Consider the following 18,475-nt stretch of genomic DNA (forward strand, 5'->3'; position numbering starts at 1 on the left):
CCTAGATTTTTTAATGTAAGCTATGCTTCTTAGACATGTTTTCAGTAGCAAGACAATTATATTTCATGTTTATAAAACCACCATGAGGAGGGAGACCACATCGTGAAGACGAGTCTTCAGTTGGACCAGTGGTTCGATGCCCTACTCAGGTGCTTACCAGTTGTGTGACATTTGGAGATTAGTTCACCCTTTCAGCCTTACCAGGTTTTCTTATCTAGAATAGTGAAAGCACTTTTATCTATGCCTCAATTATGTTGTTATGAAGTTAAATGAGGCAGCAGCTATAAAAGCTTGCTTCCACATCACAAGTACTTTGCGAACTCTTATCATTATCATTGTTACTTTTCTCCTTTCAGTTTTTAATAGACATTTGCAAGATTCATGTTCCTAGCATTTACCTTTAGGTTCCAGAACTACATTTAAAACAAAGACAGCAGCCTGAACAATCAGGCTTCACACAAATTTCACCAATCACCACATTTAAAGCTAATAAAATTTTCACGTATTATCCCTACCATTCTCAAGGAGAAAAAGGCCAACTTAGTATTTCCAAATGAGAGTGGCCCAGGATCTCAGAACAAAGGAAATTTCAATGATCACAGAGAGATGAAGACAACAGGTATGTCAAGAATTGGCACTGGGGCACCATTACAACAAGCAACCAAATGACAATGTATAGAATGGGCTCTTTTACACATTCTGTTACTTGATGCCTTGTATACTTGGAATGATTTCCCTGTAGCTGAGAAAGATGGCTCAAGGGTAAGTATCTCCCTAAGAGCTATATGATCCCAGTAGCAGAGGCCCTCAGTGATTCCCTCTCAGTCCTAGCAACAAGTCTCTCTCTCACATGCCCACTATCCACTGTCTACTTCCAATTCAGAAATCTCTGCCACTGGAAATAGCAAACCACTCTGAAATAACTGGATAGAGCTCCAACCAGCACTGTGAAATGAGTTTTGATAGGAGTGATCCTATTTGAAAGCATACAATTAGCCAACCTCAAAGTCAATCAGTAAAACGAGTAAGTAAACAAATTATTGTGCATCTATACATTCAACCTTAAAAGAAATTCTATACAGGTGATAATGGAGAGAGAAGTTTTAAGTGAGAAGAAGGATGGGTAAGCAAGGCAGAGGATTGGAGGGGTGATAACTAATACTCTAAAATTGGGAATGTTTGACAAAGCCATATAGAGGTCTATTATTTTATAATCTCTCTCTCTCTCTCTCTCTCTCTCTCTCTCTCTCTCTCTCTCTGTGTGTGTGTGTGTGTGTGTGTGTGTGTGTGTGTGTGTGTAACTCAAAATACCCTACATAGGAGATTATGTTCATCCTGGAAGCTGTGAATTGCCAATTATAAAGCCTAATGCTAGATGTGGAATACCTCTCCTCAATTTTTTGGAGAACATCTAAACAATATAAGATTATTGAGATTATTGCTCTTGAGTGGCCACCAGAATTATATGGTAAGATCCCCATTGCCAAAGATATCACACATATTGGTCAGAAGCCATGGAAAAATCAAGTTGAGACTAACCAGGAAACCTCCTCCCTGCTGGTTACCTCTCACAGGACTGGAAGTTGCTGTGCAGGCTGATGGAGGGGTGTGGAGGGAAACTCACCTCTACTCTTACCCACCTGTGCATCACATGGACTGCATTAATATCTATATAGCAAGATATACCCAAGGATGTAATAGTGCCATACATGCTATGGTTGTATCCACCTACTTTCTGATTAAATTTAAAACCTGATGTCAAGGAGAAGCATGTGCCTGGTACTGCAAATCTCACAAGAAGTTATTGTTGGAGATTTCACAGGGCCCTGGACTGAATCTACGAGTCTTTTGTTAAATGGACAGAGTATTACACCATAACTCTTTACCTATAGATTTGTACAGCTCTCAGACAACATCAAAGATACCTTCTCATGTCATGAATGGCTGCTAATACAGAAATATAGAGCTGATCAAACTGCACAGAATAGGTGACAAAGAGACAAGCCACAAACATGACATTTATATCACACCCCATCTGAAAGGCTCCAGGACCACTGAGAAAGATGGATCAGAGTGACTTTAAGAGTCAGAGGTTGGAAAGGACCATAGCAAAACAGTGTCTTTTGTTCATGACAGACTGCTGCACTTAATAGCTCATAGTAGCCATGATTGATCTTCACAAAATAAATCCAATTGACATTCCAGCATAGAGTAAAAGGGTTTCTTAAGCTCCAAACCTCACTGAGGGGTCTTATGCAACTGTTGGCTTTGATGAAAATGATAGTCAGCTTTTAAGAACATGGCTCTCAGCAGGTGGGCCTTATGCCAGGAGATTGCTCCATAGCTATAAGTACATGGACAGTAGAATTTGGAGTTGATGGGTTATTAAAAATATTTTTAACACATAACAACTTGAAAAACCTCAAAAATACACTATATAAAATAATCCAGCCATATTCTAGTGTTCCACTTAGACAAAATTGCCACATCTATCATTGTACAGAGTCTAGGAAGGGGTCAGTGGGAAGCCTTGACAGACAAGAGATCTGGCTGAGGAACATAAAATAGTTCTGTAGATAGGTAACAGTGAGTGAGATTTGCTTAATAATGTGAATACACTTAAAGCCTTAGTGTTGCCTTATGCTTGAGTTTGTTAAAACAGTAGAATGCATATATGTTTTGTGCATATTTCACCACAATTTTAAAACAATAACATGTTTTAAATAATATAATCCAGAAAATATAAAGAGGACTGCTCAAAGAGGATGAATTCAGAGGGACTAGAAAGCAACAATCAGTTCTGAGACTCACTGTAAATATACACTGAGCCTTGCTGCATTCAGACCCATATGATCTGTGCATGGCCACTAGGTATAAGTCATGAAAAGGGAGACTTTATTTAAGAACTTTCAACAATACTCTCCAAATACAAGCTAGACTTTTACATTTTAAACTATAAGTTAATTTCCCTGGAAATATTCAAATATAAATTAAATATTCTCTCTCACAAGAGATAGTTACAGAAGCAGAAACGGATTAAGGTTGGACTACATTAGTGGTGCCTAAAAGCAACTTAACAGGCTAGTCCAACATTCAACAGAATTCCCTTTTTAGTATATGATGAGATGAATATATTGTGAGGAATTTATAAGGCTCAATATATGATAATTTTAATCCTAAAATGATACCTTCTTCTCAAGTGTCAAAGTGACTGATCACATTGGAAACAATACCAAATTATGTTGTCATTTTCCATGTTTTTTGTGTGGATTGGGAATAAAAACTTAATGAAGTCAGGCCAGCCTTTAGTGTTAGGAAGGAAGATCACACTGATTAATTATAAGTTCTGAGAATCATAAAGTAGCCTTTGGATATTATTTGAATTTTTTTGTACCTCAGCTCTCTCATCTGAAATGGCAATTGTATTTTCATCTATACCTTTTTTTAGGATGTTACAAGGATAAAATGAGCCAACAAGTCTAAAAGGGTGCTGTCACCAAGGGTCAAGGGCTATTGCTTTTACCTAAAGCTGCATCTTGTGTTCCTTTTAAGCGTATTTCCACTACTTGTGTGGAGTGAGGCAAACCTCAGCAAAATTTTACCCAAAGCTTCTGCCTTCACAATTGATACAGAACGTGAATGTATCCTCAGAGTCACAGGAACGTTTATCAGTGATAAGGAGAGAACTTTGCTTTAGAATGCCTGAGCCATGTTCAATACTGAGGCAATCTGGCAAGTGCCAAACACCACTGTCCTCAGTCCCAGTACACCGTGAGTCCAGGAGAAAACAAGTACATGAATGTTACCTGAATGTGTACGTATTTGCCCTCATCTGTGTGCTCGTGAAGATAAAAAGACAAAAATTGAAATAAATGTGGAGACAATAACCATGGTAAGAGGAGTTATACTCTTATATCCAAGATCAGTTAATGATAATCAAAATAAGCCTGAAATATGAGTGCCTCTGCCGTCTGATCGCCAGCAGCAACAACTTGTCTGTGTGTCCATAGTCCTTTCTTTGTTGCTCTTTTAAAGTCAAACAAAAATGTGGAGGTACCAAATAACTTCATTGTCAGGAGACAAAAGAATAAAAGGGCACCAATGACATCACTCTGTAGAACTCCCACCCCACACCAGCTTTTTAATCCTACTATTTATGCTTTAGAAAGCTTGCAACATCTGCATTTACATTTCATGGAAAACACTTCTCTTTCTGTCACTCACAGGCTGTCAGGATGGCATTGTGTCTGTGCTTTAAAAAGAGAAACTCCGTTCAACTTGGTGGTTGATAAAGACATTTCGTTCGCATCCCTTAACTAACAATAATTATTCTAATTCACCACATGAAGACAAGGAAGAAAAAACATTCACCTTTTCAGCTTGTTTTTCATCATGGAACACAGAGAAGGAGAATGCCCACACTTTTGAGATTAAAAAACAACTTATTAAGTCAGAAAATTGTCCTTGTAAGATTGTGTGCTTTGGACACCTCCTGTCCACAAGGTAGAACAGCGGACAGGGGTCTGAGATAGCAAATTACTCTTAGATTCGAATCCTGGCGTGGCTCCTGCATAACCACAAGCAAAGCCCATTTCCCTCTAAGTCTGATGTTCCTGGTCTGGAAAATGGGTATCCATCCGAATCAAGAGCTACAGGAAATGTTTCCTAAGATAAAGTTACATAATTAAAAAATGTTAGCTGCTGTTCTGTTTATCATCCTGCTTCTCACAAACCACACACTGCTCTTCTCACCCATTTAAGGCTCTTAAAGGACAAGTAACCTAAGGCACTTTCCTGAGTTTTAAAGACAGAGAAAGTGAATTGCCTGATTGTGTGCAGGGAAAACTGAAGTGCTGCTAAGGAAAACACTTAGTCACAGGAATCAGAAGCCCAGGAACGAATGTGGTCCTTTAGGATACCTCTATCAGAAGAATCACTTGCAACAACTTCTTGTCCCTGAATCAATGTTTTTAAGATTGGGATTCCTGGAAGAAAGAGGCAAAGAAGACAGAAAGATGAGGCTTGCTTCAGTCACACACCACTTCTTCTTCTTCTTCTTCTTTTTTTAATTAGGTATTTTCCTCATTTACATTTCAAATGCTATCCCAAAAGTCCCCGACACCCTCTCCCCCCCACTCCCCCCCGCACTCTCTTATCCACCCACTCCAACTTTTTGGCCCTGGTGTTCCCCTGTACTGGGGCATATAAAGTTTGCAAGTCCAATGGGCCTCTCTTTCCAGTGATGGCCGACCAGGCCATCTTTTGATACATATGCAGCTAGAGTCAAGAGCTCCAGGGTACTGGTTAGTTTGTAATGTTGTTCCACCTATAGGACTGCAGATCCCTTTAGCTCCTTGGGTACTTTCTCTAGCTCCTCCATTGGGGCCCTGTGAGCCATCCAATAGCTGACTGTGATCATCCACTTCTGTATTTGCTAGGCCCCGGCATAGTCTCAAAAGAGACAGCTATATCAGGGTCCTTTCAGCAAAATCTTACTAGTGTATGCAATGGTGTCTGCGTTTGGCGGCTGATTATGGGCTGGATCCCTGTATATGGTAGTCTCTAGATGGTCCATCCTTTTGTCTCAGCTCCAAACTTTGTCTCTGTAACTCCTTTCTATCAAGGAGAGAATAAATTGTTTGACAGTTCCGATATTGCTATGGTAGGGTAGGGGATGCAGTTCCTCTCAGGACATGTCTTATTGCACAGAAGGATAGCCTAGATGCTGAGCAGGCACAAACACCAGCTACTACTGCATCATAGTCTGAGAGCCAACTGGACCAAATGAAGTTAGGCCTCTACCCTTTCCTCCTTTCATCTGTCTCTTTGATAATTAGCATTTTCATATATGTTATAACTTTAAGTTGTAATTGAAACTATTTTGAAAAACTTATAGGTTCTGCTGTTCTAAAGTGTTTATGTACCATTTTTATAAAAATTTGCTCTTGTTATAAAGAAATTATGTTGTTGAAAGCTTTCTGATGGAATTTCCAGGAAAGTAATTTTTGCTATGGTCAAGTTATTTAGCATTGTTTGTACTATAACAAAAACCAAACATATAAAGTATCTACTGAAAAAGTTATTTGAAGATAACTTAAATAAATAGTCTTGTAAAAATATATTTTATTTTTTAGTGTTCAGTAAGATGATAATTATGCTCAGAGATTAGAGTTAAATGCAAAATTGTGTTTTGATAAATTTTGTTGATGAGGCCTCAATGAAAAAGGATTAACAATAAAAACCAATGATGTAAGAATAGTAATAAATAATAATGGGCTATATGACCCATAATTCCATTAATATTTTCTTCCAGCTTACTAGCTGAACAAATCCCAAACAATAAAACACACAAAGGCTGATTAATTTGGAGTCTGAACATCTATTGAGTTCAGTGAAAATATGTCTCATAAAACCTGAGTCTTCCAATCATGCAGGGCTGAGACAACTCAGCTCCACCCGTACCAGCCTGGTGACTCTAAACATGTTACTAATTGGCAAAATACTGAGTCAAAATGACAATAATATCAAAGGTGAAAGAGGGAGGAAGTGACAGAATGGGCGGGAGTTGATACATAGCAGTGCAGAACCTGTAACAGACATGGGAGAGGAAGCACATCCAAGGCCAGTACAGAAGAGGAAATCACAGCAGCAAATTGGGAGCTAGACTGACACATAGAAATTCTCAGATAAGCCCTGTGAGCCTGAAGACTCTCATTTTTAAGTAGACGCAATAGCCCTAACAGGCTGTCAATGGATCTGACAATCACCCATCACCAAATCACTATGATTACCCAGTATCTGTAAGCAGTAGGTATGCACAATTGTATGCAGTTATTGTTCTTAATATATGGCAAACATATAGTTATTTTTAATATGGTACTGGGCTTCAACATATAGTTATTTTTAATATAGTACTTGGCTTCATGGGAAATATCTGTACTCAAGAGCATTCTTTAGCTTCTTGGCAAGAAGAAATCAACATCAAATTAATCTTTACAATAAGGAGATTCTTATCAGCCTGAGAGCCTCAAAATAATCTTTAAAAATAAATATATATGTACCTATATAGATGTGCACTCCCCTCTGCAATGGAGGATATAGGTACATACGCACACATACATGTACATATATGGCCATATGGTCATATAGTCATATGTGCGTGTTTCTTTGATGATAATGCAAAAATGGTTTAAGACCAATGGTTTCCTTTTTCCCAATAAGTAGTAGTAACCAAAACATAGAATTTTAGAAAAGATCAGTGTAAAGTTGAAGAGGTAGTATCTGGGAGTAGTTATGAACTCCAATCTATAAGCCAGGGATACGGCTCAGAAAAGCACTTTGAAACTGCAAAGTTGAAACACTAAAGAGAATCTGCCTAGACTAGTGGTTCTCAACTTTCCCAATGCTGTGACCCTTTAATAAAGTTCCTCGTGTTGTGAAAACCCCAACCATAAAATCATTTTTTGTTGCTACTTCACAACTATAATTGTGCTACTGTCATGAATCATAATGTAAATATCTGTGTCTTCTGATGGCCTTAGGTGGCTCCTGTGAAAGGGTCCTGATCCACAGGTTGAGAACACCGGCCTAAAGGGACCTTACAATAGTAAACGGAAACATCATGGAAGAATTTAGCACAATGCCCAACACATGATGTATACTCACTAAAAATGAGGGCTGTGAAGATGGGCTTATAGACTTTATGTCCAGTTGGCAGTAGATGGCTTTAGTTTTCTCTAACTGCACATAACAAGCACCATCAAAGAAATTGAAGGAATTTACCAACAGATCTGTCTGCTACCAGCTCAGCCAGGAGGTCCTGTCGCATGCCCACATAAGAAAACTTATGTGTCCTATCAGACCACCATGGCCTAAGGCTGATCTTCAATAACAACATATATAAGGGAAAGTGGAAACTGAACAACACTCTTTTCAATGATACCTTCGTCAAGGAAGGAATAAAGAAAGAAATTAAAGACTTTTTAGAGTTTAATAAAAATAAAGCCACAAAATACCCAAACCTATGGGACACAATAAAAGCATTTCTAAGAGGGAAACCCATAGCTCTGAGTGCCTCCAAGAAGAAACTGGAGAGAGCACACACTAGCAGCTTGACAACACATCTAAAAGCTCTAGAAAAAAAAGGAAGCAAATTCACCCAAGAGGAGTAGATGGCAGGAAATAATCAAACTCAGGGGTGAAATCAACCAAGTGGAAACAAGAAGAACTATTCAAAGAATTAACCAAATGAGGAGTTGGTTCTTTGAGAAAATCAACAAGATAGATAAGCCCTTAGCTAGACTCACTAGAGGGCACAGGGACAACATCCTAATTAACAAAATCAGAAATGAAAAGAGAGACATAACAACAGATCCTGAAGAAATCCAAAACACCATCAGATCCTTCTACAAAAGGCTATACTCAACAAAACTGGAAAACCTGGACGAAATGGACAAATTTCTAGACAGATACCAGGTACCAAAGTTAAATCAGGATCAAATTAATGATCTAAACAGTCCCATATCCCCTAAAGAAATAGAAGCAGTCATTAATAGTTTCCCACCCAAAAAAAGTCCAGGACCAGATGGGTTTAGTGCAGAGTTCTACCAGACCTTCAAAGAATATCTAATTCCAGTTCTGCACAAACTATTCCACAAAATAGAAGTAGAAGGTACTCTACCCAACTCATTCTATGAAGCCACAATTACTCTGATACCTAAACCACAGAAAGATCCAACTAAGATAGAGAACTTCAGACCAAATTCCCTTATGAATATCGATGCAAAAATCCTCAATAAATTTCTCGATAACCGAATCCAAGAACACATTAAAGCAATCATCCATCCTGACCAAATAGGTTTTATTCCAGGGATGCAAGGATGGTTTAATATACGAAAATCCATCAATGTAATCCATTATATAAACAAACTCAAAGACAAAAACCACATGATCATCTCATTAGATGCAGAAAGAGCATTCGACAAGATCCAACACCCATTCATGATAAAAGTCTTGGAAAGATCAGGAATTCAAGGCCCATACCTAACCATGATAAAAGCAATCTATAGCAAACCAGTAGCCAACATCCAAGTAAAGGGTAAGAAGCTTGAAGCAATCCCACTAAAATCAGGGACTAGACAAGGCTGTCCACTTTCTCCCTACCTATTCAACATTGTACTCGAAGTCCTAGCCAGAGCAATTCGACAACAAAAGGAGATCAAGGGGATACAAATTGGAAAAGATGAAGTCAAAATATCACTTTTTGCAGATGATATGATAGTATATATAAGTGATCCTAAAAATTCCACCAGAGAACTCCTAAACCTGATAAACAGCTTCAATGAAGTAGCTGGATATAAAATTAACTCAAACAAGTCAATGGCCTTTCTCTACACAAAGAAAAAACAGGCTGAGAAAGAAATTAGGGAAACAACACCCTTCTCAATAGTCACAAATAATATAAAATATCTTGGCGTGACTCGAACTAAGGAAGTGAAAGATCTGTATGATAAAAACTTCAAGTCTCTGAAGAAAGAAATTAAAGAAGATCTCAGAAGATGAAAAGATCTCCCATGCTCATGGATTGGCAGGCTCAACATTGTAAAAATGGCTATCTTGCCAAAAGCAATCTACAGATTCAATGCAATCCCCATCAAAATTCCAACTAAATTCTTCAACAAATTAGAAAGAGCAATCTGCAAATTCATCTGGAATAACAAAAAACCTAGGGTAGCAAAACCTCTTCTCAAGGATAAAAGAACCTCTGGTGGAATCACCATGCCTGACCTAAAGCTTTACTACAGAGCAATTGTGATAAAAACTGCATGGTACTGGTATAGTGACTGACAAGTAGAACAATGGAATAGAATTGAAGACCCAGAAATGAACCCACACACCTATGGTCATTTGATCTTCGACAAGGGAGCTAAAACCATCCAGTGGAAGAAAGACAGCATTTTCAACAAATGGTGCTGGCACAACTGGTTGTTATCATGTAGAATAATGCGAATTAATCCATTCCTATCTCCTTGTACTCTGGTCAAATCTAAGTGGATCAAGGAACTTCACATAAAACCAAAGACACTGAAACTAATAGAGGAGAAAGTGGGGAAAAGCCTCGAAGATATGGGCACAGGGGAAAAATTCCTAAATAGAACAGCAATGGCTTGTGCTGTAAGATCGAGAATTGACAAATGGGTCCTCATGAAACTGCAAAGCTTCTGCAAGGCAAAAGACACTGTCAATGAGACAAAAAGGCCACCAACAGATTAGGAAAGGATCTTTACCTATTTTAAATCAGATAGGGGACTAATATCCAATATATATAAAGAACTCAAGAGGGTGGACTCCATAAAATCAAATAACCCCATTAAAAGATGGGGTTCAGAGCAAACAAAGAATTCTCACCTGAGGAATACCGAATTGTTGAGAAGCACCTGAAAAAATGTTCAACATCCTTAATCATCAGAGAAATGCAAATCAAAGCAACCCTGAGATTCCATCTCACACCAGTCAGAATGGCTAAGATCAAAAATTCAGGTGACAGCAGATGCTGGCAAGGATGTGGAGAAAGAGGAACACTCCTCCATTGTTGGTGGGATTGCAAGCTTGTACAACAACTCTGGAAATCAGTCTGGCGGTTCCTCAGAAAATTGGACATAGTACTACCGGAGGATCCAGCAATACCTCTCCTGGGCATATATCCAGAAGATGTCCCAACCAGTAAGAAGGACACATGCTCCACTATGTTCATAGCAGCCTCATTTATAATAGCCAGAAGCTGGAAAGAACCCAGATGCCCCTCAACAGAGGAATGGATACAGAAAATGTGGTACATTTACACAATGGAGTACTACTCAGCTATTAAAAAGAATGAATTTATGAAATTCCTAGGCAAATGGTTGGCCCTGGAGGGCATCATCCTGAGTGAGGTAACCCAATCACAAAAGAACTCAAATGATATGTACCTACTGATAAGTGGATATTAGCCCAGAAACTTAGTATAGCGAGATATAAGGTACAATTTGCAAAACATATGAAACTGAAGAAGAACGAAGACCAAAGTATGGACACTTTGCCCCTTCTTAGAATTGGAAACAATCACCCATGGAAGGAGTTACAGAGACAAAGTTTGGAGCTGAGACAAAAGGATGGACCATCTAGAGACTGCCATATCCAGGGATCCATTCCATAATTAGCCTCCAAACGATGACACCATTGCATACACTAGCAAGAGTTTATTGCAAGGACCGTGATATAGCTGTCTCTTGTGAGACTAGGCCGGGGCCTAGCAAACACAGAAGTGGATGATCACAGTCAGCTATTGGATGGATCACAGGGCCCCCAATGGAGGAGCTAGAGAAATTACCAAGGAGCTAAAGGGATCTGCAACCCTATAGGTGGAACAACATTATGAACTAACCAGTACCCTGGAGCTCTTGACTCTAGCTGCATATGTATCAGAAGATGTCCTAGTCAGCCATCACTGGAAAGAGAGGCCCATTGGACAGGCAAACTTTATATGCCCCAGTACAGGGGAACGCCAGGGCCAAAAAATGGGAATGGGCGGGTAGGGGAGTGGGGGGCAGGGAGGACTTTTGGGATAGCATTGGTAATGTAATTGAGGAAAATACGTAATAAAAAAAATAAATAAAAAGAAAGAAAACTTATGTGACATGCCAAAGCCAGTGAGAGAAACTGCTGGGACTGACCTCAAACTTTCACTTCTAAAAGTCTCACTGAAACTTCCTGGTCTGGAAAGCCCCCTGGGACCCTGTGGTACATAAACACAAGAAGTGCTTGTTTGTTTGTTAATGTGTGCAATGCCAAGCTCACCTCTCAAATAGCACATCTACTCATCAAGTACAGTCTGACCTGGATGTCTCCTCTCTTTTGAAGTAGCCCTTTAGAATGCTGGGAAAGGAATTTTGCATCACCTTCCTCAGGTAAGCCAACACAAGTAATCTCTCCCCCTGCCTCAGTGTCCATTGAAGCTTCTTCAAAGGACTGCATGGAAATGGCCTTCCAAGGTTCTCTAATTCTAAAATGATACTGAAGAAACATGACTTCACTATACTTTGGGGGAGGGGTGAAATCACTGCACTTGTGTGTACAGGGGGAAGCCATTGTGCTTGTGTGTGTGCAGGTAGAAGTTACTATGTCTGTCTATGTGAACGGGGACGTCACTGCACCTGTGTGTCTGCAGGGGGAAGTCACTACACTTAAGTGTGCATGAAGTGACATCAGTATTAATCAGAGTGCCCTTTGCACAGCTGACAGACAAAGGAGATGTGCTCATAAGCAACAGCTTCTCACCAACCCTCAGGGCTTTAAATCTTTACCAAATAAACCGCAATTTGTAAAGAACACCCCTGAAATGATGTTCAAGGAAGTTAAAGCAGGCACAGAAGGATGGAGTAACATTTCACCATCTGCCTGAGACACTAATAATGCCTCCACCTTACAAATGTCTAATTGACTGTGTGACAGAAGCATAAAGATCCTGCCACAATCTGACAAAGATGATCTCTCCGGTATGCCAAGGTCAGTGCTCCTAGGGACCAATTTCAATTTTTGCACAGAGGAACTTCCTAGTGGCAGTGTGACAGATGACCTGGAATGTAGGTGGGCAGGACTGAACTAAGTGTACTATGGTTGCTTAAAGCAATGCCAAGCTGGGGCCACACAGAGATCAAAGAGGAAGGGAACAAGTTGACATGGAGCTCCAACAAGTGCAGAGAGTGGAGGAAAACCTGTCTAGTCTGGAGAGAGCCTGGCTTCTCTTCTGCCTCTGGGGTATTCAGCCAGGACTCAATGCTGGGAAGTGCTGGGGGGTGACACTGTGCTTTTGAGGCTTGGATTTTACTGGGTGTCATTTTCCTGAAAATGACAGAGATGGCTCAGCAATTAAAAGCACTGGCTGTTCTTTCAAGTGGACACAGGTTCAATTCCTATCCCCTACAGGGCAGCTCATAACTGTCTATAATTCCAATTCCAGAGCTTCACACATCCACACAGATAGACATATATGCAGGCAAAACACCAATGTATATAAAATAAAAATAAATTATGATTGTTTTTAATTTTACTTTTTGAGAGGGTTTCTTCCTGCCTAGTTCTAAATCATGAAAGATAAAACCTCTTCCACTTACAAATATGGAACTTAGTATGTAAGTAGTAAGTAGAATTTTATTTTCACCTTATATTATCAGTTTCCATTTTTGATAAACATTAATAGTCTTCTATTCATGGTGGCAGTCTACAAATTGTTTCCACAAATTAATTTATGTAAATGAATGTGAACTGCTGTACAAAGGCATCAGGGTACAATAAGAAAGGTGGTGTGGTACTGGTGTGCAGCGCACTTAGCATTAGCTCCCTTTGTGCTTCCACTCTTCCCATGAGCTCCTACACAGAAGGGCTTGAATAGACAGAAGTGGAGGAAACAGAAGCATCTGGCTGGCACAAACCTTTGCAAGTCTGTTTTTCTAAAGGGAGCATCCAGCAGGCATGCTGGCCCAAGCCAAATGGAAACTGGTGACCTCATTTTCTGCTTCTTCCAGATCCCTGTAACTGGAGGACCACTAACCACAACTAGGGGGTTAAATTGCCAGCACTTGAGAAATGGTGTGTCAGTTAAGGGTACTTACTGCTCTTCCAGGAGACCCAAGTTTAATTCCCAGCACCCACAACCCAGCTGACAACCACCTATAACTCAAGCTCCAGGGCTATCTTACACCTCTAGTCTCTGGGGGCACCGGCACTCAGTGTGCACCTACTCCCACACATGCATGACTGTAAGAGTAATAATAACAATAATGAAAACCTGACCATAAAATTACTATGTATTTCATATACACGGTACCTCCATATGTATAAACCCTATACAAACAATAGATTTTCATATATACATATATTTGCACATATGTTGGGATTCTTAGTACTAATATCAAGAACTGAAATAAATCATCCTTTTAGATTTTTTAAACTGACAAGTAGCTAAATTTACCTTTATTGATAACTAATTTAGAATAGTTTCATTCTACTCATAGAAAAATTAATTTTCCAGTATGAATTATAAAATCAATTAGATTTTTATTTCTTTTTTCAGTTTTACTATTTTTTTAACTGTATGTGTGTATCAGGCATTTGCACATATATGTGTGTGTCTGTGTCTGTGTGTCTATGTTTCTGTGTATGTCTGTGTGTGTGAATGTGTGTTATACAGTACTGGGTGTTCAAACACTAAGCATGTATGATATACCTTTCCTAGACCCTAGAATAGCAGATATGATTAAGTTTTTCTTTTCTTACTAAACCTGAAACCAAACCAACTTTATGCAGATTTTCAGTATGGTTTTCTAGCAAGCATGCCAGAAAGTAATGTCAGTATAAGAAATGAAATCTATTGTTGCGTTAAAGTTCCTACTAAGACTAACATACGTAGAAAAGTAGGATATACATTCAAACTCATACTAGGTTGTAAAGGATTTATCTCTCCCAGTGTACATCTTATAAAGGGGTGTGGCAAGTGTGTGGAAAGGAGCTGGATAAGCGTGAGAGGGAGGACACATTTTTGGATCCCACCCACATTCAAATCTGAGTATGTATAATAAGTCATTTCCACATAGCCTCTGATATAAAAAAGTCAATTCCCTCCATGTTCCTTATTCTTCTACACAGACATGTGTCTGAACCTACAAACCACACTGCTGACAAATGACCTTTGTGGTCTTCCAGTGTTCACAACAACACTGATGACTTGGAGTCCATCAGTAAATTCCTTCAGTCCAAAGCCGGGCAGTGGTGGCACACACCTTTAATCCCAGCACTTGGGAGGTAGAGGCAGGCATATTTCTGAGTTTGAGCCAGCCTGGTCTACAGAGTGAGTTCCAGGACAGCCAGGACTATACAAAGAAACCCTGTCTCAAAAAAAAAAAAAAAAAAGAAAAGAAAAGAAAGAAAGAAAAGGAAAAGGAAAAAGATAGAAAGAAAGAAAGAAAGAAAGAAAGAAAGAAAGAAAGAAAGAAAGGAAGGAAGGAAGGAAGGAAGGAAGGAAGGAAGGAAGGAAGGAAGAAAGAAAGAAAGAAAGAAAGAAAGAAAGAAAGAAAGAAAGAAAGAAAGAAAGAAAGAAAGAGAAAGAAAGAGGGGGAGGGGAGGGAAGGAGGGAGGGAGGGAGGGAAAGAATAAAGGAAATTCCTTCAGTCCAGCCTCCAAAAATGTTAACAGAATACAAGCACTTCACATCAACTCTACCAGAACTCTCCAAATCAAACCACTACCAAGTCTCGTTGGAAGGACTTTAAGAATCTTTACGAGCCTCATCTTTTGCTGGACCCCTGATTGTATATCCTACTCAGGAGCCTATGAAAATGTAAGTCAGATCACATCCCTATTTGTTCAAGGGCTATCAGTACTTTCCCATGTCATACATAGTAAAACCTCAAAAGTTCCTTTACAGGTATCTTCAGCCATGCCTCAGGCTGCCTGCCCTTGTCTCTTGGTCCATCAGCCTCACAGGCCTCTGTACTTCACACTTTCAGGCTGGTACTTTCTATGTCCAGATTTTTTCACTTCTGCTCCCTCTAGCTGGGGGACCTCTTCTTCAAGGAGACATATGGCTGCTTCTACTCTATAACCTCATGTCTGATGAAGTCCTAGATCACGGAAGCTCAGGCCCACTTCCACACCTCTCTGCTCTGCCTCACGTTGATAATTCCTTGTGACATTAGCTCCCTGTGACTTACTCTTCCATTTCTCCCCTTCAGTGTTTTCTTCCTTTCTTGCTCCTTCTTTTCTTTCCTTAACCATTATTGGCAGAATACGTTGGCCACCAGAAAATAACATCCCAAAGTATTGCACTTTGGCATACTGAGTACTTCAAAGTAAAAGAAAATCAAGATCCATCTGACTTGCTGACTATAACTCCTTTCTCCTCATAAACATAGGGAAGGGCTTTCTCAGTTTTCCTTATCTGCCTGAAAGCAGTTCCTACAGTAGAAGGTAATTTTCATTGACTCTCTTTCCAGAGAAAATTAGTTCATGTCACAGAAAAGGGGAAGAAGAATCAATGCCCACCTCCCTCAGAGAGAACCTGGCACAGCCTATTCCCTATCCCTTTAAAGGCTGATCTGATTATCTGTATAACAAGTCACTTCACCCTACATAACCTGTGGCCACCATCCTATAAATATCCTAACCACCTATTTCATTCTGCAGCTCAGAACAATATATAAAATTCAAATTCTTTCATTTCCTCAAGCAATTATACTTTTCAATGTTCCCTACCATGTAGATGCATGTTTCATATTTGTTTATATTTTCTACTGTTAAACTGTCTATTGTCTATTTCATCGACTCCAATTAGTGAACCTTCAGAGTGGAGAGGGGGATGTTCCTTTTGTCCCTACAGTATAGAAGCACCCTCTGCTTACAGGCATACTCTGTTCTGCTTGTTCCTATGCCTAGAATAGTGCCCAGTTCAAACCAAGCACACCACCTGCTCTGATAAAAATGCAGCCACCAATGAAACCAGGCACCACTCCACAGGGGGAGAAGCCTTTGCATCTCAAAATGCAGCCACTTCGCTTGAGTGGGTTGGGCTCAGCCTCCTGTAACAGCGGGATATCAAGGTCTTAAACACAGAAAGATAGTGCTGGATGATAGAAAGTAAAAGTCTTTTGCTCTAGGAGGAAATGCGGATGTTATCAAATGCTGAATGTGTTTGCTGGTAGTTGTGTAGCTATAGAACTGTATTCTTACATTTTAAATTCCTGCTAGGATGGGGGTTGGGCTGCAAGCAGCACTGATTTCCAACCTAAAGCTCTCCAGTAGCTTTTAGCTACGGCTCCTGAAACAATCATTTTATAGTCAGTCTGTGACAACATGAGGTTTAAAAAAAAAAAAAAAAAAAAAAGCAATTATCACATTACTATAGAATAAGCTATAACTATCCAAGCTTTCCTTATCAGAAACTGATAGCTACCCTTAAGGAGAGATTACCTGAAGCATATCATTCGTCCACTTAAACTTCAGCATGATATGTGAAATGAATGGCTATACCAGGCTATCTCTGACATTTGTCACAAACTCCATATTCAGCAAGGCAAATCATAGGGTCCAGTGGCAAGAATTTGGGGTTTGACATTTGAGACTGGTATTCACCATTTACCACTAATGCTTTTCATGTATGATATATTTATTACTCTTAATACCAACCTTACCCAGTCCTCTCAGAACCTTAAGCTACAGTTGGAGGAGCACCTGAGGCAACATTGTGTACACAGAGCTCTGGTTTACTGGGAAGAGCACATCATGAGGAACATTGCAGGTACCAGTGTGTATTTGTTGATTATATGAAGGTAAAGCTACATGAAAGGCAATTCAAACAATAAAATAAAACAAAACCCAAGCTTTCCCACCCTCCCAACTGCCACAACAACTGTAGGGATGAAAGATGGCAATGATGAAAATTCTAAAAATGCTCTAAAGCAAGACATGTTGAAAGAGCATTTTTAACTCTCAAAGTCTCCATGTTGACAGCTACTACCAAATATCTGCTTAACATTTGCCCACTTCAGCAATGGCTGCCTTACCAGCACAGATCTAGAAAGAAATTATTTATTGAAACCTTATGATGTCCAAAGAAGAAAAATAGAATCTTTCCCTTTATAGTCAAATTTGAGTCATATGGGATGTCTCATCTTAGGAATAAGTTCTTGCCAGAAAACGTCAGAAACTGAGTCCACAAAACCCACACAGGATCCAGCCATCACTCATCATTTAACTCCTGCCAGTATCTGCATGACATTTTGCAGACAATACAGACTCAAAGATGCTCTAAGATCATAGTTAGTAGGTAGTACAATCAAGATTCTACTGCCTTCAAAGACCATGTCCTTCACCATATATAATACATAACTTGAGAATGTATACTGAGTAATCTCAGTAGTTTTGTTATGATGCAACAATTTGTTTAACACTGTACTAACACTGGCTCAATGTATTTTTTACCATCTATGCTTGAGAATAAGAAAAAGTCAAGCAATGGGACAAGCATAGGAAGACACATTTTTAATATCCTGTTCTGCACCTTGGCCCCTGCTTGTGTGGCCCAACTCTGGTCCTAACCTGTAGGGTAGCTCTGTAGTCAGTAATGAGGAGACACACCCCCTAAACAATGCTCCAGTCCTGTCTCTGTTACCCAACAACTCTTACAATATTTTCATTTTCTTTCCTTCTGGGGCAAACATGTTTGCTTTAGTCATTACGGCCATTGGTTGACTTGATTAGGAAGCAGATCCTAATTAAGTGGGACCATCAAATGCTGTGAGATATGAAATCTCTTGCTGCTAAATTGCACACAGGCTGAAAGTGATGAGGACTTGTTTAGATATGCACAGTGCTTTATATTTGGGGACTAGCAGTTACCAAGACACTTAGATCAATCATCATTAGGACGACCCTATCTCAGCTG

At 39.5% G+C, this 18,475-nt stretch overlaps 1 protein-coding gene across 6 annotated transcripts in view; it reads right to left on the bottom strand.

Annotated features, from left to right (window-relative positions):
- Fhit (fragile histidine triad gene) overlaps window positions 1–18,475 on the bottom strand; it is a 1,611,970-nt gene that overhangs the window by 1,454,880 nt on the left and 138,615 nt on the right. The window contains exon 3 of one of the 6 annotated variants that reach the window (NM_001360141.1): window positions 4,920–4,985. The exons of the other annotated variants lie outside the window; for them this stretch is intronic. The gene's annotated coding sequence lies outside the window, so the exon portion shown is untranslated. The remainder of the gene's footprint in view (window positions 1–4,919; window positions 4,986–18,475) is intronic. 6 annotated transcript variants of the gene reach the window in all.

Source organism: Mus musculus, chromosome 14 (assembly GCF_000001635.26).
Source record: "Mus musculus strain C57BL/6J chromosome 14, GRCm38.p6 C57BL/6J".
Taxonomy (NCBI): domain Eukaryota; kingdom Metazoa; phylum Chordata; class Mammalia; order Rodentia; family Muridae; genus Mus; species Mus musculus.